Genomic DNA, 22825 nt, shown 5'->3' on the forward strand with positions numbered 1-22825 from the left:
ACTAAATCAATACAAGAGTTTGTAATAATATACATGAACAGGAACGTGAAGAACTATACTAAATCAATACAGGAGTCTGTAATAATATACATGAGCAGAAATATGAAGAACTAAATCAATACAAGAGTTTGTAATAATATACATGAACAGGAACGTGAAGAACTATACTAAATCAATACAAGAGTATGTAATAATATACATGAGCAGAAATATGAGAACCAAATCAATACAAGAGTTTGTAATAATATACATGAACAGGAATAAGAAGAACTAAATCAATACAGGAGTTTGTTATGATATACGTGAACAGGACAAAAGTGTAGGAAGATTAATGAGTGAATATAAGGTACGATTTCATTTAGCTCAGAGTTACGATTTCAGTAATAGTAATAATCACTTATCAATTTACTTCTTTAATGTAAGACAGAAATTAAGTGACTGCTTTGCAGCTTGCTATTTGGTTCAATAGAAACAATATTACAGGAACAAATTAATTGCATGCTACGTGACAAAGTCGTTCTTCTAATATTGTCATAATGCTTAACAGCTTTGATTGTAGAATAAATTAAAAAATTCCACCCGCTTCACCATACACTGAAAGCTGACATGTCTCCTGTTACATTGTAGCGAGCCCATTCTTAGCAACCTGCATGACGCAACCTGTCTCAGGTCCCCTGATGTGGTTAACACTTACCTTTTGAGTAATGAACTCAGTGTGTAACCTCAACGCCATAGAGATTGGAATTCGGGAACGTAGTTAGTGCTTTGTGCTGAATACCAGAGGTTAACATTGTGGGCAATCAGACGACATTCATCAGTGGTCAGATGGCAACACTACTCCGTAGAGAATGCTGCAGCAATTTCGTCAGAGACAAACATGAAATTTTGATTGAATGAGTCTATGTAACGGTCTTGTGTGGTTTCTCCGGTTTGAAGAAACCTTAATCTATACTTTAGGGCCGGTTTCACCAAACATGATTAATTCTTTTATTGTCGCGATTAGCTTAATCGCAGTAAATACTTAATCTCATTTGTTAATCGAGATTATTTTGTGTGCATTTCACGAATTTTATTCATGCAGAAACTAATTTCAGTTACTTTAATCCAGAGATGATATGAAGTAGCACAGAAAACAAATGAAACTCTGAAAGGATTTGTGTAATAAAAAGCGCCCGATTCTTTATTACTTGTTTTGTTTCTAACCTAAAATCTATTAACTTCGTAATTTAATAGTAGAAAAGATATCAAGAAGCCCACATTTAACCGCAGAAGAAAAAACTACATTGGTCGATCTCGTTACAAAGCATTTCGAAATCGTAGAAAATAAAAGAACAGATGCTGTGACACAACAGACCGAAGCTTAAGGAATGTAATATATTAGCACAAAAATTTAACTCCATATGCATCTACCATCATCGCATAGCCGAAAAACTTAAACTTGCTTGGGAGAATATGAAGAAAATCACAAGAAAGACATAGGCTGATGAAAAAATACAGTGTGTAGCTCGCACAGGTGGAGGTTCTTCAAGAAAGCGAAAAAAATCTTTTGTGCGAGATCGTGCGTATTTGCTTGTTTTCCGCACAGAACCAACACGCGGTAAGTGTGAAATACCACATTCAGTATTCCCAACGTAACACACACAACAATTTTCCTCTTCTTACCGCTTAAGCGCAACATTCATTTTACTGCTTTAGGCTTTTAACATATTATTTTTAGAGACGTTTAACATAGTAATAATTATAAATTGGAAACTTACCACTGCAATTTCACCTAAATTGCAATGTTAATTATTGTTTTTAAATATTTGCAAAAAATTAAGTAAAGTCTACTACTCCACGAAACTTATTGCATTCCTGATACAAGTAACATTAAGGAAGCCGTGAGAAAATCAACAAGATTCCAGATACCGACGTTATTACTGCAATATGTTATATAAATAATATTGTTAAAATATTAAAATGAAAATAAATCATTACATAACATTACCGTTTGTTTTAAGTTCGCATTTATAGACTGGGGAGAAAAAAAGACAGACGTATATCACGGCCTGCTGGAATATAGTAAACACAGAAAACATTTTATAGCAACAATGTTGAAGAAAAATATTTTGGTTTTCCGAAGTTGCCGTCATTAAAGAGAAACCAAGATGGAGATTTCATTGCAACTAATTAGAAATTCGTCTTTCAGGCATGTAATAAACGATCTTCGCACAAAATAATGTACGATACACGAGCGGTATGTTTGTTTTCATGTTCTCGGAAATTAAAAAAGCACAATTACGTTTCGCTTTTTCAATCTTTTCCTCGGCCATGAAAACGTCAACATACCGCTCTTGTAACGTATGTTACTATTGAGTGGACGTGTAATAATGGATTTGATAGGTCCCACTGTTGAGGGATTAAACGACCCATTTGATTTAGGTGTTGCCTTCTGTTCAACAGAGGTCAACGATGGCACCACGACGATCGAACTATTGGTAAATGATGATTGGACACATATTAACCTGACATGCTGAGAAGTCCCATGAGTGAAGTTCTCCATCCTGTTCATTTTGAAATTATTTCTGAAGATGTCAGTATAAAAAGTACTGATTGCAATGTAGCATTTGTTACTTTGGAAGAAGTAGTTTTGAAACAATCATCCAACACTTTCAATGTTAAAGTTGACGCAATTGAGGCATTAGGAGCTCTCATGTTGAATTACTCTGAATTCACACCTGCTGTGTTGAAATGTGTTTGGGTTCCTTGTGTATCTGTTGAATAAATTAATAAATGAAACCGTTTTTTAAACATTATATTGATTTCTAATGCGCAATATAGGGTTAATTCTACACCCAACATTCTCTTTCCAATTGATTATAAATTATTGCAAGTATCTCACAACTAATTAGCGATAAAACGCGAAATATAATATTTTTATCCCGATTTTTTTTTTTCGAAATTGATACGGAGTTCTGTGGTATCTAGCCTATGATGCCAGTTACTCGCCGCAGTTGATAAAGCGTTGTAAAATAACAAATTAAAAAAGGATACTCGTAGACTGCAATACAAAGCAAGTAAGTACTTCCGATAAAGATGCTGAATTACAAGAAAATTAAAAGCTCATCGAAATTCGTACCAAATATTAGAGTTTGGAAATATATTTCAATGCATCTCAATGACAAGCATAGAAAGTCAACCATACAAAAACGTATTCTTTACAACTATGTCATCGTTAGAATAATAGTACATTATGCAACGAGCCTATAATGAAGGTAATTAAGAAGTGAGTATGGATATTTGTGAAACGAGCGCAAGCGAGTTTCATAATTTTCATACGAGCTTCTTAATTACCATTATAGGCGAGTTTCATACGACTTTTTATGCTCGACCATATTTGTAACTTGATATTATTAATTTTCTTTGTATCTGACCTTGACCAATGTCCCGTATGTTGTGAGATGTGCGCAGACGCGAAAGTATTGATTTTTTCCGAGGAACAGATGTCCACATTGACCTTGCTAGGCCATAAGAACCTACAGAGATAACATTGAAATTAAGTTAGACATTGAAAAACGAGATGACAAATTGAATTTATTTGAATATTATTTACAATTAACGCTAATTATTATAGTAACAGAACATAACCTTCTGCGACAGTTTTGGATTTCCAGCCTCCGTGACTTTTCGCTAATTCTCTTTCGATTGCATATCCGAGAATAATCGATACTTGCGGTTTCATAACGGTACAAAGCTGACCTGTCATTGACTGAACAGTTGTAACCTGAGTCGTCATTCGCTGAAAGACCTGACCTTTAATGAGCAGGTGTACTTTAATGACATGCATTAAAGGTCTGCTACCATGTGTATAATTACTACATTTCGCTATAGTCGAGCATAAACATATTTATAAAATGATACAAAAGTGAGGTTTTATTTGCTCCCTTACAACTGTTTCTTTTCACCTACGTATAGTGTTATTATAGTTAGAGGATTAAGGGGGGACATTCATGGGGATCCGGTACGTCCTATCTCGGCTATGTTAAAATCATTATTTTTCATGTAACTTTTTTCAGAAACTGCTAGTAGGACGTACTTAATTTATTTACACGTTGCTGTTACATATACTGACCTGAATTTAACACAGCCAATTGAAGGAAAAGTGCATAGTACATTAAATATATATTTTTTTGTTGCGGTCTAAATTTTAATAACAATTTTCAATATATATAAGTACATAATTATTTTCATAATTTAGATTTATTGAAAATCTCATGTTAAATTAGGGACAAGGCTTGTGGCAACGTGTCTGAAAATTTGAAAGTCCTATGTGTAATAGAAGCTGACAAAAACTGCATTTTGTAAGAAAAAACAAACTTGCAGAAAAGCGTTCAAATAATTCAAAATTTTGAAACTTTTATTTTCATTCAAAATATTAAACCTTTTTCTTCATATATATTGTATACACTGTAATAGTTTCACATATTGAATACTGTAATAGAGAAGAAAATAAGTTGCAATTATTGCAAAATGCTCCCTGTGGCTGTACAGACGAACCCCGTCCTAATCCAGAGCCTACGCCGTTTCATGGTACCGGTCCCATCTCGACCGTAAAATAACCAATTAAAACAAGTTACTCATAGACTGCAACACAACGCAAGTAAGTACTTCCGATGAAGATGCTGAATTGCAAGAAAACGAAAAGCTCATCGAAATTCGTACCAAATATTAGAGTTTGGAAATATATTTCAACGCATCTCGATGACAGGCATAGAAAGTCAACCATACAAAAACGTACTCTTTACAACTATTTCATCGTTAGAATAAACATATTTATAAAATTATATAAAAGTGAAGTTGTATTTGCTCCTTTACAACTGTTTCTTTTCACTTGCGTACAGTTGTATTCTATTTGCAGGAGAAAGGGAAGACATTCGCTAAAGTAAATGTTGAATAATTAGTGAGATTCAGTTTTCAAAGTTCAATGTGACAGCGATATGAATAATTAAAAGTAGAGAGAATGGTTCTGCTTTATACACAAAAAAGTACAGTAGAAATAGGTCTAATTGTACATTAAATATCTTTCTTTGTTTCCCTTAATTTAAAAGTAAAAAGACAGAAGTTGGTGTGTTAATGTACGTACAAAGGAGGTGTTCGTTATTGTTAACATTTTTCTCCTTTACGTCCTGCCAGTTGGAACTCAGATAATTTAACAGATATAACTAATGAAGCGCCTTTGAGACTCTCGGCGAAGTAGATAACTCAATTTGGGCACGTCACTGACTCACTGACTACTGCTTAATTGTGAAACGTGATCACTCAGGAGGCCGAGTTGCAGGTCATTTAGTAACTCTATCGAAGATGTACACGACTGATATTAGTGACTTCCAATTTCCTTATATCTATAAAAAATATCTATAAATAGGTTTATATTCGTAGTGTAGAAACTTTTTGTTAGTTCGGTGGCGGTGTAATTTATTATTATTATTATTATGATTAGGGAAAATACGGGAATTTTACTGGAAACAAGTAAAGAGATACTTTTCGAAGTAAATCCCGAAAAGACAAAGTATATGATTATATCTCGTGACGAGAATATTGTACGAAATGGAAATATAAAAATTGGTAATTTATCTTTTGAAGAGGTGGAAGAATTCAAATACCTGGGAGCAACAGTAACAAATATAAATGATACTCGGGAGGAAATTAAACACAGAATACATATCGGAAATGCGTGTCATTATTCGGTTGAGAAGCTTTTATCACCCAGTCTGCTGTCACAAAATCTGAAAGTTAGAATTTATAAAACAGTTATATTACCGGATCTTCTTTATGGTTGTGAAATTTGGACTCTCACTTTGAGAGAGCAAAATAGGTTAAGGGTGTTTGAGAATAAGGTGCTTAGGAAAATATTTGGTTCTAAGAGGGATGAAGTTACAGAAGAATGGAGAAAGTTACACAACACAGAACTGCACGCATTGTATTCTTCACTTGACATAATTAGGAACATTAAATCCAGACGTTTGAGATGGGCAGGGCATGTAGCACGTATAGGCGAATTCAGAAATGCTTATAGAGTGTTAGTTGGGAGGCCGGAAGGAAAAAGACCTTTGGGGAGGCCGAGATGTAGATGGGAAGATAATATTAAAATGGATTTAAGGGAGTTGGGATATGATGATAGAGACTGGATTAATCTTGCTCAGAATAGGGACCAATGGCGGGCTTATATGAGGGCGACAATGAACGTCCGGGTTCCTTAAAAGCCAGTAAGTAAGTATTATTATTATTATTATTATTATTATTATTATTATTATTATTGTCGTACGTTATATAATATGAGATTATTATTCAAGTAGTCTATTCGTCCCCTTTTCCTGGGACAGTCACTTTTATTTTTGGAAAAATGTCCTGCTGCCCCAAAGACTTTTATTGAGGATGCACAAATGTCCTGCTTTTGTCGATGATGCTTTGCCACTGTACTTTACACTATATGATGTAACTATAGTTATTTCAAAACATATAACACCAAGAATCTCCCAGGATATTTCCACGTACGGAAACTGAAGATTTTCAAATTTCTATTAAGACCGACTTACTGAATAATCAACAGACCAATAATTTTAGTGACTAATTCACTAACTAGCTTACAGATAAATTGATATCTGAGCTATAGCTTGATCCAATTTAGAACTCCGAATGTAGGTTTTACTTTTTAAAACGAAACAGTTATTATTATATGAGAATCGATAATATGATTATGTTAGTTAATTCTGTATGGTATAAGCGTCCGACCACCTTCTCCTTGGACGTCTTCTGCTTTTTTTCTCAATGCGTGGGTCCCACATGGTCGAGGCATACGTCCACCTGCCGCAGTCCATCCTACTCAAGTCTCTTGGGTTCAAATCTGTACGGGAATAATTGATAATAAAGAATGTTAGTGTTATTTAGAGTAGCATCTATTGTGTACCCCTACATCTTTGGCACTTTAAAATTCCGGTCCTTGAGTGACGAGATCTTCTCGAAACATTTTCGAGGTCTCATGCGTCGCCAAATTTCCTTGTGGTACTTGGGTAAATATTAGAGATGAACAATGATCGAGAAAGCAAGGCTAACAGCGACCGCAAAGCCGAAAACCCGCACGACAGTGTTCTATACATCGCGTCGTTGATGTAAAGACTGCTTGTGAGTGTTTCGAGACGCCGAGATTGATCACTCCCGAAGTCCCGAACGTCAAGCAGCCTTGAATCGCCACAGTTGTTTATACCTCACTGATCTTTAATCTACTTTGGTAACTGTTATATAAGTATAAACAATCAAGTAGCCTATTTGAAACATCACCTCTACATTTCAGTGTATGTATAATAATCCGTTCCCCAGTCTTTATTTAATTACTAGGCCCTTATTACAAGGTTAGGAATTTTCTCTTCATATGTTTGATATCAAGTGTGCAATCTCAAATAAAAAGGTATTAACGAATGTTTTATGTTTCTTAGAAATGCAAATTTATTTGAGAATTGTTTTTTTTCTATTTATATAACCATAGGTAATATCATACAGGGACATCATTTTATTTTTACCAACATTTTTAATATTAACCTCGCTATACCTTTGGATCAACGCCGTTGTCTACCCCCTTCCACGACTGGAGTTCGATGATACTGGCGTAATATACAAACAAATCACTTTACTAGGTATAGGAGGGAAGAAAAGTAGTTCGTCCATTTACGTAAACTAGGACATATCACGCTTTTGAGTTTGATCATTTTCATTATGTTTTTGTTTAATCAAAATTCAGTACAGTATTAACATTGAGTGTTTTTACTCACGAACTGAGCTGTCCATGCGGACGTATTCATTATGCAGTGTATATTAAACTTCTACAGCACATTAGCGTACAATATAGAGAATGAAGTTAAAATGAAAAATAATCATAATATGGATAATTAAACATATTTTTGAAAATGGTGGCCATTCATTTCGATACAGGCTTCAGTTCTTTTGTGCCTATTATCGCACTATGGACTATTGTACCTAATTCCAATTACCAGTTTCGTCCTTCGTAACTAGTAACTCATATTGAAATAATTCTGTACCTACTGTATAAAAGAATACCTCACGTACTGTAAATTCGATCTTCACTTCTGTCCGATCCGAAAAGATAAAATTACTCAGACATACTATCTACTGTCCGTCCAAGTGGTTTTGTCGCAGGGTCATAGAAAACAGGGAAATCACGTGACAATTAACGAGGCCCCTTTATTTGAATTATTTTAAACAGTTGCATAATATTACGTAGGTGTCCAATTCCTAACAGAAATTAACGTTCTCACAAAAGAGCTAAGACGACAGCCCAGCCACTAGCTGGCGAATAAAAGCAGGTGGGGGAAACCGGGAAACGACGTAGGCAAATGGACGACAGTACCTGTGCTAAAATGGTTCAATATTGAAAGTTCTTTCGTCACTGGAAAACGCGAACATATTTTTGGAACGTACTGTTTACTATGACCGTAAGGTTATTATGACTGTATATGCGGTCTTGGATCTGTATGCAGGACGGTTGAACTTCATTAGTAGAAGGGATGGGAGTGAAGTACATTCAAAAACTCAGGTACAATAAAAATTGAAGTAAAAATAAAATGATGTCCCTGTATAATAGAACCAGAACATTTTGATAACTAAGATACTGTTCTGTTTTGTCTTTTTGTCTCATTTCAACATTTGTAGTGTTATTTATTTCAATGATGTATGTTATTCAAAGTCACGAAATCTTTCCACGCCGACCAAATGCTATTTCGAGAATGATGAACGAGACTCGAAGCTCACGAGAATGACGAGACGAGACAAATGCAACGAACACAGCGAGGGAGAGCGTCAGGTAGTTTTGTTCATCTCTAGTAAATATATCTGAGTATTTATTAATCTTTTTCTCATAATGAGAGCATATCCCTTGTCCTTTTCATTATCTCGTGCTGTTAATGGTCTTATTTATACTATACTGATTCCATAAAGATTTATAAGATATATTAAGCAATGGAGAAGGAAAGAATTAAAACCATGAAGATGATAGTGTCTTGGTGGTGGTGGTGGTGGTGGTGGTGGTGGGGGTGGAGGAGGAGGTGGGGTTAGTAGTGGTGGTGATGATGGGGGTGGTGGTGAAGCTGTTATTGATAATGTTGAGTGTCTAATCAATGTTATAGCAATCTAGTCAATACTAATTCGGCGTGAATAGGCCGATATGTTATCTAATAATACAGATTGCCATATCAACTGATTGGAGCTTAACGATAATAATCGAATTACCTGGAGACAGGATATTCATTGAAATACTATCTATGCCTATAATATTTCATACTTACATTACCAAATGACATCAGAAGTATAACGAAGTTCAAGAAGATTATAGACCTTACAAATTCTGAATGCATAATCATTAGTACAAGAAAATGGCTCTTAGTAATTCAGCTTCAGGACTACTAACCAATAATTTAGTATTTCATTTAACGAAAATTAAAATTTCAAAATGATAAAAAAAAATGTAACACTGTAAAATTATTCTGAAATCTCTCAGCGATTTTTGCCTATAGCTCAAAAGAATTTAACGTTTCGACATAATTATATGACACAGTGTAAGAGCTAAAACATCTTGCGTCATATTAGAAATAAAATCTCCAAAACTTTAACTTGACTGCTGTTATTTGATCCCTTTAATAAATATATTAGAAAACACTAAATATAATAGAAATAATGTATGAAAGTTACCAGTTACAGGGTTGTTTCCGATCTCTGATAACGAATTTGAATGACGTCATGTGCGTCAGGAATCAAACCGACAGCTGAATTGCGGCGAGAGGTGACAGACCAGTAGTGAGTGATTTCATAATCAGAGTGCACGGTGTATCACAGTAGCAATGTCCAAGAAAAACGAGATTTTTTGGGAGGGATACATAACAATCCTTTCCGATGCCGAGTAAAATTACGTGAAAACCATAGGAGCCTGCAAAAAACGTGGTTTCGTTATTTCCAAGAAAGACATCTTGTGTGTACCTAATAAGACTGGCAATGCTCGGATATGATTAATTCCACAGTGGAAAAAGCAAGCAAATCCACCCCCGTCACAAGTCGCCGCACGCCACGAGAGGGTACAAATTAATTGCATTCCAGCTTCACCAATATTATTAAGTAGGGTACACAGAAAATGCCTTCTTGGAAATAAAGAAACCTCGTTTATGGCAGGTTTCTTTTATCTTCACTTAACTGTACTTGGCATCGGAAAGGGTCGTAATGTATCCCTCCCAAAAAGGCTCGATTTTCTTGGGAAATTCTGCTGTGAGTCGCCGTGCACTATAACTATGAGATCACTCACTACTGGTCTGTCACCTCGCGCCACAGTTCAGCTATCGTATGAATCCTAACGCATGTAATGTCATTCAGATTCGTTGTGAGAGATCGGAAACAACCCTGCTTTACACGTTTTATAATTTTATAAATTATTCATGCTATTGGTATATTTGAAATTAAATTCTACAGTCTGTTAAAACTTAGTGATTGAATGGAAAACTCATATTGAGAGGCTGAATAACAACGAATTGTAATACACATTCAAAATATGAGATTATAGCGACAGAAAACACGATGATTACAGAATAGTTCAGGCTATATAATCAGAGACTTTTAAAGTACAGGATAAATTGTAGGCTGAAGTGAAGGATTTAAATCATAACTTAGAATTTACATTTCTATTTGTTAATTAGTAGAAATATTTCTAATCCACATAATATTTTCTTTTCAGAATCCTTAGAGAAGTCACAGAATAGAAAAGGGGATTGGAATACGAGACATACATGCATAGGAACTGTAAGTACATACCTTAAATAATGTTGTATGAAAGCGTTTTGCATGCACTAATTTATTGAAATTTTGAGTGTTTAAAAAGAAATGTATTGTGATTTATTTTGTTGACTTTATGTCTCTACAAGTATTTAAATGACATCAGACAACGTTTACAGTATTTGCTGTTTTGTATATTAAAGCTACGATATCAATATATTGGAGATTATTATATTTATATTGCATCTCCCTTTTTAAGTATGAGAGTATGGTGTCTTAATTAAAATAATATGAATATTTTGGATTTTATTATCTCCTTCAAAGAGTGTTTTAGAGTTCCATTAAAGAATTTAAGCAGAACATGCGGAAGGAACAACGGCTCTCAAGGCCGTCAAAAGTATAGGCCTAAAGAGAGATTTATTAAAAAATTTAAATTCCATTTTAGCACAATCTATTAGATGATATTCCAGGAAATGAGATTTATAGTGGACGGTATTTAAATGTAGAATACGAATAAATATTCTCTCAGTACTTTCATTCTCCTGGTCATTTTCATTTCATAATGAAATTCACGACATAGAGTGGAGATTTTTATTTTCTTATACCTTATCACCTCATCTTATCTTGTGGAGATTTCTCAACCAACAGTTGGAATTCACAAGAAGCAACACTCGTTGATAGTAGCTCAAAGTAGCCTGTGAATGCACAGTTAATATGCAAAGCAATAACATAATAGACAAACACTTCTTCAAGGAAGAGTTAAGAATATAACTTTAAAAATGTATATCCATCAGTGGCGAAGCCAGTATTTAAAAAGACTGGATAGGTAGAATGTAATGAATTACTTACTATCTTAACTATAGATAAAAGTTTATTCCTTTGTGATGAACTTTAAAGTCGCTAAATTGTATTTAAATAATTTGCAGTACATAAGATTAATTAATTTTGTCTCTGAAAAATTGTTAAACGTAGCTAGACCTAGCCACGCTAAATTGGTGACACTGACTTCAAGTGCGGGAAGTCTGAATATTTCTTGTTGGTCTTGAGACATGTCTCAAATTGCCGCGGCATGGAATTGGGTTGCTAAAAATTCCTTCTGCCATCAAAGGAGCTCCTTTCATCTCTGTAATGTCGTGACCGTTGAAAAAACAACGGAATATTTTCCTCAACCGTATGTCCTCGATCATCCTCTCTGAGCACATTTATCGTTGATATCTGCCACCGTCTAGCGGTCGTTGAACCGAATTACCCAATAGAAACAGCTGCGTAATTTTCTCAATCACAATTTCGGCAGTAAAATTTAGTGTAGTATTATTTGTAATTTTTAATGGTGAGAATTTCTGGGAGGAGATATTGTCTCAATTGCCACCAAGTAGCTTTGCCACAAATAGCGTTAATAATACAGTGCGATCAAAAAGTCTCTCCGCAGTAGTTGTGTAGCCCGTGGCGGGAAGACAATCCACTAGGCAGAGAATTCATGTGGCAGCATATGGTGGACTGGCGATGTGATATTGTCAAACTGGAATTAATGGGGAAATGCCAACTTTCAATAGGATTACGTGCCAACTTTCTACAGGATTACTAGAACTAATGGAGCTGCGGAGGGACTTTTCGATCGCACTGTATAATACACAATTTACAGTATTAATTTATATCCGCAGACAAAAGAAATGTCGTTGATACGTTGTGACTTCCTTCTTACAAAAGTATGAAGGGAAAGTACTGTGGGCCACTGAAAAATAAGCGTCTGCTTAAATGTCCTTTTGATACAAACACAAAGGTGTGCTGTGTAATACGTAGTGACAAACGGTTGCAGGACTTTCATTTCTTGTTTTGATGCACAATATCACCTCTCTAAATATTGAAACCTTTTTTTTCAGAACGTCCTATATACACATCAGAAATTACTATTTTTATCGAGATAGGCTGTAACGATTTTACCTTCAATTTAAACATAGTGACAAACGAAACGTTGAAAACCTAAGTCAAAAGATAAATGTTAATAACAAGAATTATATCCTTAATTTGAAATATTTTGAAGCAAAATTTTTGTTTGATTTTTGTTGTTTCAATCATTGGCTTTTATGTCATCTGACCACAAGGTGAGAGAATCTCTCCGTTTGCATGGGTAAATTCTCGTTTCTGTATGTAGGCTATGTAAAGTAGTTCTTCCTGGCTTCTTGGTTTCATCAAACACAAGCGTCTCTCTTAAGCAAACTGTCTGTACTATCTAATTTCACTTCCTTCTCTAATTCAGCAAATTCTCGCTTGCATAGAGCGTTTCGTTGTCACTTGTTCGCGTTTACTTTGTTATTATCGTCCTTTTCTTGTAAGGCCAAATTCTCTCATTCACTAACAATTGAATAACATTGTCTTCAGCTGTATTATAGTTACTCAATCATACTGTTTCTAATATCATCCTGTCTGGATGTACGTGTAATTCTGTTTCTGGTTTTTCTTTTTAAATCTTGTTTATTGTCTACATTTCAGATCTTTATTAACACTAGAAATACGGCCTCTTCATATTTATGAGTACATTACTCCTATGCTATATGTCATATCCAATTAGGCTATGACTCTATGACATTTCATAATTTTACCAAGATATTGTTCACCTCAAATCTGGACGTTGCAACTTTTATACCATCCCAGAATTTATAAACAGGTTCTCACTATATCCAATGTCGTGTATAATCGGCTTATTATGCCACGCGTGCCAATAATAGCAATGATGACGTAATACCGGAATGCTTGGGTGGGACAGAATGTAACGTATCATTTATTTCCAATCTTCAACAATTTTGTATCACTTTTTTAATATCACATAAAACAGTTCTGTGGTTCAGAGAAACTATATTAACAAAATAAAGGAACATTTGTAACATAAAATTTGATACCTAATGTATAACTGGTTTTTGTAATACCTGCAACGTCATCCATTTCTCTTTATTCAATGCCAGTGCCAGGTGCAGCTAATCGATGCGAACATATGAAGACTTTGTCAATTTATTTCTAGCCTATAACTAGAGTTTCTAGGACATTTAGCCATTTAAGCACTACAATTTGTAATGCTAAGCTGCCATAAAGTGTTGTATCCAACTCGTGGATAATCTTATTATGTCACTCGTGAAAATTGTCGCACTTACTATCGTTCGTGCGACAAACATTCACTCATGCCATAATCATCAAGATTATCATCTTGTTGCATAAATAACTGTTTTAGAAGTGGAGATATTAAAAGGAATGCCTAGAAAGACTGAGGGGTTTCGTTAACAATAATGATGCCAGTGTTGAAAATATCGACAACTACGGTAATGAAGATTATAATGAGACAATGATGGAAGTTTCGAAAATTATAATTATGGCGAATGTTTCAACAAATATACGTAATGTTGACTATGATCAAGGCTTTAGCAGTTAGCCTATAATAACGACAGTGATAGTTTCTCAATCTATAATGTTGATCATTATTATATCAGCAGCAATAATCACGATATTGATTAATGTTTCCATAACAGTGATGATGGTGATGATAATGATGATGATAATGCAATTTTCAACATAGGCGATATAATATTGTCGGTTATGAACTATAATTATTAAGACGATTAAAGTTTCGACATGTTATTGCGATAATAAAGGTTTCAACAACAGTTACTACGAAGATGACAAAGTATAATTACGTCGTTGATTAATAGTTCTACAGAAAAATGACGACAATGTAACGACGACAGTCATAAATGTGCTCACATAATTTCGAACAAAACCAAAACATTTTACAATTACTTTTCAGAACGAAAAGTTGCATTGGTTCAGATCAAATTTCTGCAAATTTAAAGAACGAAACTAAATTTATTTCAATCGTTTATTACCACAATACACTGCTCTCTTAAGTTGACTGAACTTATTCGGAATTAAGTTAATGGTTTCCCAAAACACGCAATGAAATGTTTCATATAAAACACCTTTCATCTCGAAAAGGAAGCAAAAAGTAATAAAATTGTATGAATCCTTTTTGTTTGAAATATCTGAACGAATAACCTCCTGAAATTAATGATAATACTTACGGTTGATCCTATATATTTTATTACTTCAACATAGATTTCTGCTGACTTCGAAAGAGATTATGAATTTTTTATTAGCGTGTTACTGCAATTACACAAAATGTCTCAATTATGCATCGACTGTCAGGAATGTCATTTCATGTTACGTTTGCATTGCTGAAAATGTAATTTATTATGAGGACTCAGATTAGTGTTTCATTAATTGACGGTAACATAACGTAAACCCTGATCACATAATAACAGATTGATCAGGTCAATGTAATTTCAAGACAAGTAGGCTACTTTTAATAGTTTCACTAGCGAGTGCAGAAAAAGTCACGTTATAATCTTGATGAAGTTGCACGGAATGATAGCTTGTAATTGTACTTTTATCTAGCGGTCGTTACCAAAAATTAATTTTCTACATTGGAGATCCTAGTGGCTGTTCTCTTTTATATGTTACCGTTTCATAACATAAGAATAGCTAATCTGATATATATATATATATATATATATATATATATATATATATATGTGATCAGGAACATAACGTAGCGCAATTTTTTGACACAATAAAGTGAGAAACAAATTTCATTGCCACCACTACCATTCAGGCCATTACAGTAAGTATCACTAAGAGTATTAATAATATTAGCATCACACGGTCATTGTCATCACCACCATATTGGCCATTATACATACCGTTATTATTATTATTATTATTATTATTATTATTATTATTATTATTATTATCATTATTATTATTATTATCATTATTATTATTATTATTATTACTATTATTATTATTATTTACAATAAATAATGAGAATTACCGCTATGACTTCATACACTATTATATTATATGCTATTTTTTCGGTTTTACTATACATTTTTACCTTTTCATATTCTCACTTGTTTTGAACGCATTCCGCCTCTCTGAAAATAGGGTAGGAATAACTTCTGGAGAATGTCTACCTGTAAGCCGAAGTGGGTTGGGGGATTTTCCTGGCAATCCTGCCTTGAGTGACAGGACATTCGGGGTGTATTTTTCGAAAATCTTACGAATTACCACCATTCGATAGTCCAAGGTGTCTTCCTGCCTTCAGATATCGTATACAAAACGTAGGAATTCCACAGGGCCAACTCGAGAAGATGAAAGAAGATATTTTTATAATATCGCTTTCCACTGTTTCGCGGGACAGGATAAGCTGCCAAGTGTTGGTCTACCTTGTCGACTCTTCCCATTGAGTTGTTATAGTCGACCAACATTTTCGGCTTCAAATTATCCTTGATGACGACCATCTAAGCGCTGTGTATTGTGCTAAGATCCACTACATCTTTTTTATCCTTCAACCTGAGGGTAATGTTCTTGTCCCTCTGGATGGAAACGCATATATTCGGGATAATAATCCTTAGCAACGAAAATGGGACTCAAACGAGTTAACTAGGGTTAATAAATTTTGACAGAAGTTAGCAACCCGAGTTAACTCGGGTTAATCAGGGAAGTGGTTAACTATGCAATAGAGGTAAACAAATCTAACTGTCGCTCTCGCTCGCTGTGTTCGTTACACTTGTCTTTCGAGTCTCGTCTCGTAACTCTCGTGCGCTTCTAGGAAACAGAAATCATGCTCAAGTTTTGTCTCCTGTTAAAATCGTAGGCTTTAGAACTCGCGTGGATTACATTTGTAAATCACACAGAAAAGAGTCACAATTACATCCAAACACTCTAGACATCAGGGCTAAACTGTAACAGAAGTGTTCTGAAAATTGTACGCTTTCAGCAATGAAAGCAGAGATGTGATGACGTAATAAACATCACTGGATTACAAATGTATGCCGCGCGACTACTGGAGGGTTTGGTTCCGTTCTCCTTTTATGTGTCAGCGCTGTAGTTGCAATCAATCTATCCCGCGCTCTCGTCTTTCCTATGAAACCCAAACACTACTTCCAGTTACATCTGTTTAAAATCAGAAAATCAGGATAAAGATATTAGTGTGTAAATCAAAAGGAAGTAACATCGTTGGAAGAGCCGGAGGAAGACCAAAGGTCAACGTTATTTTCCGGATCAGAAACAGACATTAGGATCTTATTCGTTTAAAGCTGAAAAGGATGAGATTTTGAGATAACATCGTTTGAAGGTATTTATATTGTAACTAGTTATAAATATTCGTTTCCTGTAGCAAAGTCTCTCGCGTGCATTAGTGTATTAATAATTAATTATGTATAATATGACGAGTCTCTGCCATTTTCTGACTTCATAATGCATACTGTTTCATTATCAAAGTAGCCTAATGTATTATTTACATCCTCATCTTTTAGCATGCGTAATTTTCCTGCACAGTTAATTAAAATGTTTCTAACTGAGAAATGAATTCACCCCTATATTTAATTTCTGACATTTTATATATCTATAACTTAACATAATATGAACGTGTGTAGTTATACAGATAACTTCTATTGATGTCATGGCATTTAGTGAAAAATATTGAAAAAAATAACCGATTAATGGACTCATAATTTTCTTCAGAGATGTAATACGAATATTTTCTAATAAGTTGGTTTATTTATTTTTGCAGTGTGTTAACTAGCACTGTTCACAGTGATTAGAGAGTCGTGTACAGGAAAGTAGGAAATCTGTTCATAAAGAATTCTTGCATCTGTTGGCAATTGTTTAGTTATGACAATCGGAGTCTCTGATTTGGAGACAAAAACTTATTTTCTCTCAAAATAAAACCCGTTCTAGAAAGTCCTGCATAACAATATGTTTCAATAGGAACTAGGAAATCACCCTGTTTTCTCAAGTCCTACCAAACATCTTTCCCTGAATGATTCTGCTCAAGACATAGGCGGAGTTATGGGGGGACATGAGGGGCACTGTCCCCCCAAACTTGGCCGAACTTTTTTTTTCTATTAACGTTAGAAAAAATATTTAAATCAAAAGATTGTTTTCTTACTTTTGTCCTAGATCATATATGTAACAGATAACTCCTCGCTAAGTTAACATCGGCAGCACTTTGAAGAGAACAACCGCCAGGATCGCCACCCGTCCGCCGTAAACGAACTCGAGATGGCAGCACAGTCGTTAATATAATTCAAATGGAAATTATAACGTGACTCCTTATGGCTCTTCTGATGGCTCTACTAGACGGGCTGATATCATCATAATTGATCGGCAGAAGGATAAGGGTGTCATTCATGATCCCACAATCCGTTTTGAGATGCATGAGCAACAGCCACAAGAGGTGTGTCGTGAAAAACAAGTCATATATGAGCCTTGTTGTCAGCATCTTGGAGCACAATACCACATTACACATTGGACAGTTTTTGGGCTCAAAATTTCGGCAGTAAAATTTATTGTAGTATTATTTGTAATTTTTAATGGTGAGAATTTTTGGGAGGAGATATTGTCTCAATTGCCTCCAAGTAGCTTTGCCACAAATAGCGTTAATAATACAGTGCGATCAAAAAGTCTCTCCGCAGTAGTTGTGTAGCCCGTGGCGGGAAGACAATCCACTAGGCAGAGAATTCATGTGGCAGCATTGGCCGCTAAGCATATGGTGGACTGGCAATGTGATATTGTCAAACTGGAATTAATGGGGAAATGCCAACTTTCAATAGGATTACGTGCCAACTTTCTACAGGATTACTAGAACTAATGGAGCTGCGGAGGGACTTTTCGATCGCACTGTATAATACACAATTTACAGTATTAATTTATATCCGCAGACAAAAGAAATGTCGTTGATACGTTGTGACTTCCTTCTTACAAAAGTATGAAGGGAAAGTACTGTGGGCCACTGAAAAATAAGCGTCTGCTTAAATGTCCTTTTGATACAAACACAAAGGTGTGCTGTGTAATACGTAGTGACAAACGGTTGCAGGACTTTCATTTCTTGTTTTGATGCATAATATCACCTCTCTAAATATTGAAACCTTTTTTTTTCAGAACGTCCTATATACACATCAGAAATTACTATTTTTATCGAGATAGGCTGTAACGATTTTACCTTCAATTTAAACATAGTGACAAATGAAACGTTGAAAACCTAAGTCAAAAGATAAATTTTAATAAAAAGAATTATATCCTTAATTTGATATATTTTGAAGCAAAATTTTTGTTTGATTTTTGTTGTTTCAAGCATTGGCTTTTATGTCATCTGACCACAAGGTGAGAGAATCTCTCCGTTTGCATGGGTAAATTCTCGTTTCTGTATGTAGGCTATGTAAAGTAGTTCTTCCTGGCTTCTTGGTTTCATCAAACACAAGCGTCTCTTTTAAGCAAACTGTCTGTACTATCTAATTTCACTTCCTTCTCTAATTCAGCAAATTCTCGCTTGCATAGAGCGTTTCGTTGACACTTGTTCGCGTTTACTTTGTTATTATCGTCCTTTCCTTGTAAGGCCAAATTCTCTCATTCACTAACAATTGAATAACATTGTCTTCAGCTGTATTATAGTTACTGAATCATACTGTTTCTAATATCATCCTGTCTGGATGTACGTGTAATTCTGTTTCTGGTTTTTCTTTTTAAATCTTCGTTTATTGTCTACATTTCAGATCTTTATTAACACTAGAAATACGGCCACTTCATATTTATGAGTACATTACTCCTATACTATATGTCATATCCAATTAGGCTATGACTCTATGACATTTCATAATTTTACCAAGATATTGTTCACCTCAAATCTGGACGTTGCAACTTTTATACCATCCCAGAATTTATAAACAGGTTCTCACTATATCCAATGTCGTGCATAATCGGCTTATTATGGCACGCGTGCCAATAATAGCAATGATGACGTAATACCGGAATGCTTGGGTGGGACAGAATGTAACGTATCATTTATTTCCAATCTTCAACAATTTTGTATCACTTTTTTAATATCACATAAAACAGTTCTGTGGTTCAGAGAAACTATATTAATAAAATAAAGGAACATTTGTAACATAAAATTTGATACCTAAGGTATAACTGGTTTTTGTAATACCTGCAACGTCATCCATTTCTCTTTATTCAATGCCAATGCCAGGTGCAGCTAATCGATGCGAACATATCAAGACTTTGTCAATTTATTTCTAACCTATAACTAGAGTTTCTAGGACATTTAGCCATTTATTTCCTACAATTTGTAATGCTAAGCTGCCATAAAGTGTTGTATCCAACTCGTGGATAATCTTATTATGTCACTCGTGAAAATTGTCGCACTTACTATCGTTCGTGCGACAAACATTCACTCATGCCATAATCATCAAGATTATCCACTTATTGCATAAATAACTGTTTTAGAAGTGGAGATATTAAAAGGAATGCCTAGAAAGACTGAGTGGTTTCGTTAACAATAATGACGCCAGTGTTGAAAATATCGACAACTACGGTAATGAAGATTATAATGAGACAATGATGGAAGTTTCGAAAATTATAATTATGACGAATGTTTCAACAAATATACGTAATGTTGACAATGATCAAGGCTTTAGCAGTTAGCCTATAATAACGACAGTGATAGTTTCTCAATCTATAATGTCGATCATTCTTATATCAGCAGCAATAATCACGATATTGATTAATGTTTCCATAACAGTGATGATGGTGATGATAGTGATGATAATGATGATGATAATGCAATTTTCAACCTAGGCGATATAATATTGTCGGTTATGAACTATAATTATTAAGACGATTAAAGTTTCGACATATTATTGCGATAATAAAGGTATCAACAACAGTTACTACGAAGATGACAAAGTATAATTACGTCGTTGATTAATAGTTCTACAGAAAAATGACGACAATGTAACGACGACAGTCATAAATGTGCTCACATAATTTCGAACAAAATCAAAACATTTTACAATTACTTTTCAGAACGAAAAGTTGCATTGGTTCAGATCAAATTTCTGCAAATTTAAAGAAAGAAACTAAATTTATTTCAATCGTTTATTACCACAATACACTGCTCTCTTAAGTTGACTGAACTTATTCGGAATTAAGTTAATGGTTTCCCAAAACACGCAATGAAATGTTTCATATAAAACACCTTTCATCTCGAAAAGGAAGCAAAAAGTAATAAAATTGTATGAATCCTTTTTGTTTGAAATATCTGAACGAATAACCTCCTGAAATTAATGATAATACTTACGGTTGATCCTATATATTTTATTACTTCAACATAGATTTCTGCTGACTTCGAAAGAGATTATGAATTTTTTATTAGCGTGTTACTGCAATTAAACAAAATGTCTCAATTATGCATCGACTGTCAGGAATGTCATTTCATGTTACGTTTGCATTGCTGAAAATGTAATTTATTATGAGGACTCAGATTAGTGTTTCATTAATTGACGGTAACATAACGTAAACCCTGATCACATAATAACAGATTGATCAGGTCAATGTAATTTCAAGACAAGTAGGCTACTTTTAACAGTTTCACTAGCGAGTACAGAAAAAGTCACGTTATAATCTTGATGAAGTTGCACGGAATGATAGCTTGTAATTGTACTTTTATCTAGCGGTCGTTACCAAAAATTAATTTTCTACATTGGAGATCCTAGTGGCTGTTCTCTTTTATATGTTACCGTTTCATAACATAAGAATAGCTAATCTGATATATATGTGATCAGGAACATAACGTAGCGCAATTTTTTGACACAATAAAGTGAGAAACAAATTTCATTGCCACCACTACCATTCAGGCCATTACAGTAAGTATCACTAAGAATATTAATAATATTAGCATCACACGGTCATTGTCATCACCACCATATTGGCCATTGTACATACCATTATTATTATTATTATTATTATTATTATTATTATTATTATTATTAACAATAAATAATGAGAATTACCGCTATGACTTCATACACTATTATATTATATGCTATTTTCTCGGTTTTACTATACATTTGTACCTTTTCATATTCTCACTTGTTTTGAACGCATTCCGCTTCTCTAAAAATAGGGTAGGAATAACTTCTGGAAAATATCTACCTATAAGCCGAGTGGGTTGGGGGATTTTCCTGGCCATCCTGCCTTGAGTGACAGGACATTCGGGGTGTATTTTTCGAAAATCTTACGAATTACCACCATTCGATAGTCCAAGGTGTCTTCCTGCCTTCAGATATCGTATACAAAACGTAGGAATTCCACAGGGCCAACTCGAGAAGATGAAAGAAGATATTTTTATAATATCGCTTTCCACTATTTCGCGGGACAGGATAAGCTGCCAAGTGTTGGTCTACCTTGTCGACTCTTCCCATTGAGTTGTTATAGTCGACCACCATTTTCGGCTTCAAATTATCCTTGATGACGACCATCTAAGCGCTGTGTATTGTGCTAAGATCCACTACATCTTTTTTATCCTTCAACCTGAGGGTAATGTTCTTGTCCCTCTGGATGGAAACGCATATATTCGGGATAATAATCCTTAGCAACGAAAATGGGATTCAAACGAGTTAACTAGGGTTAATAAATTTTGACAGAAGTTAGCAACCCGAGTTAACTCGGGTTAATCAGGGAAGTGGTTAACTATGCAATAGAGGTAAACAAATCTAACTGTCGCTCTCGCTCGCTGTGTTCGTTACACTTGTCTTTCGAGTCTCGTCTCGTAACTCTCGTGCGCTTCTAGGAAACAGAAATCATGCTCAAGTTTTGTCTCCTGTTAAAATCGTAGGCTTTAGAACTCGCGTGGATTACATTTGTAAACCACACAGAAAAAAGTCACAATTACATCCAAACACTCTAGACATCAGGGCTAAACTGTAACAGAAGTGTTCTGAAAATTGTACGCTTTCAGCAATGAAAGCAGAGATGTGATGACGTAATAAACATCACTGGATTACAAATGTATGCCGCGCGACTACTGGAGGGTTTGGTTCCGTTCTCCTTTTATGTGTCAGCGCTGTAGTTGCAATCAATCTATCCCGCGCTCTCGTCTTTCCTATGAAACCCAAACACTACTTCCAGTTAC

The 22825-nt window shown here is 34.7% G+C and overlaps 1 protein-coding gene across 3 annotated transcripts in view; it reads left to right on the forward strand.

Moving 5' to 3' along the window:
• Positions 1–22825, forward strand: part of LOC138713714 (dipeptidase 1-like) — a 1576476-nt gene that overhangs the window by 687983 nt on the left and 865668 nt on the right. For 2 of the 3 annotated variants that reach the window (XM_069846020.1, XM_069846021.1), the window contains one exon: positions 10769–10833. The gene's annotated coding sequence lies outside the window, so the exon portion shown is untranslated. Of the gene's footprint in view, positions 1–10768; positions 10834–22825 lie in introns of those variants that run through there. The other variant, XM_069846022.1, reaches the window with a different exon arrangement.

The sequence above is a fragment of the Periplaneta americana genome, chromosome 14, assembly GCF_040183065.1.
Source record: "Periplaneta americana isolate PAMFEO1 chromosome 14, P.americana_PAMFEO1_priV1, whole genome shotgun sequence".
Classification (NCBI taxonomy): Eukaryota; Metazoa; Arthropoda; class Insecta; order Blattodea; family Blattidae; genus Periplaneta; species Periplaneta americana.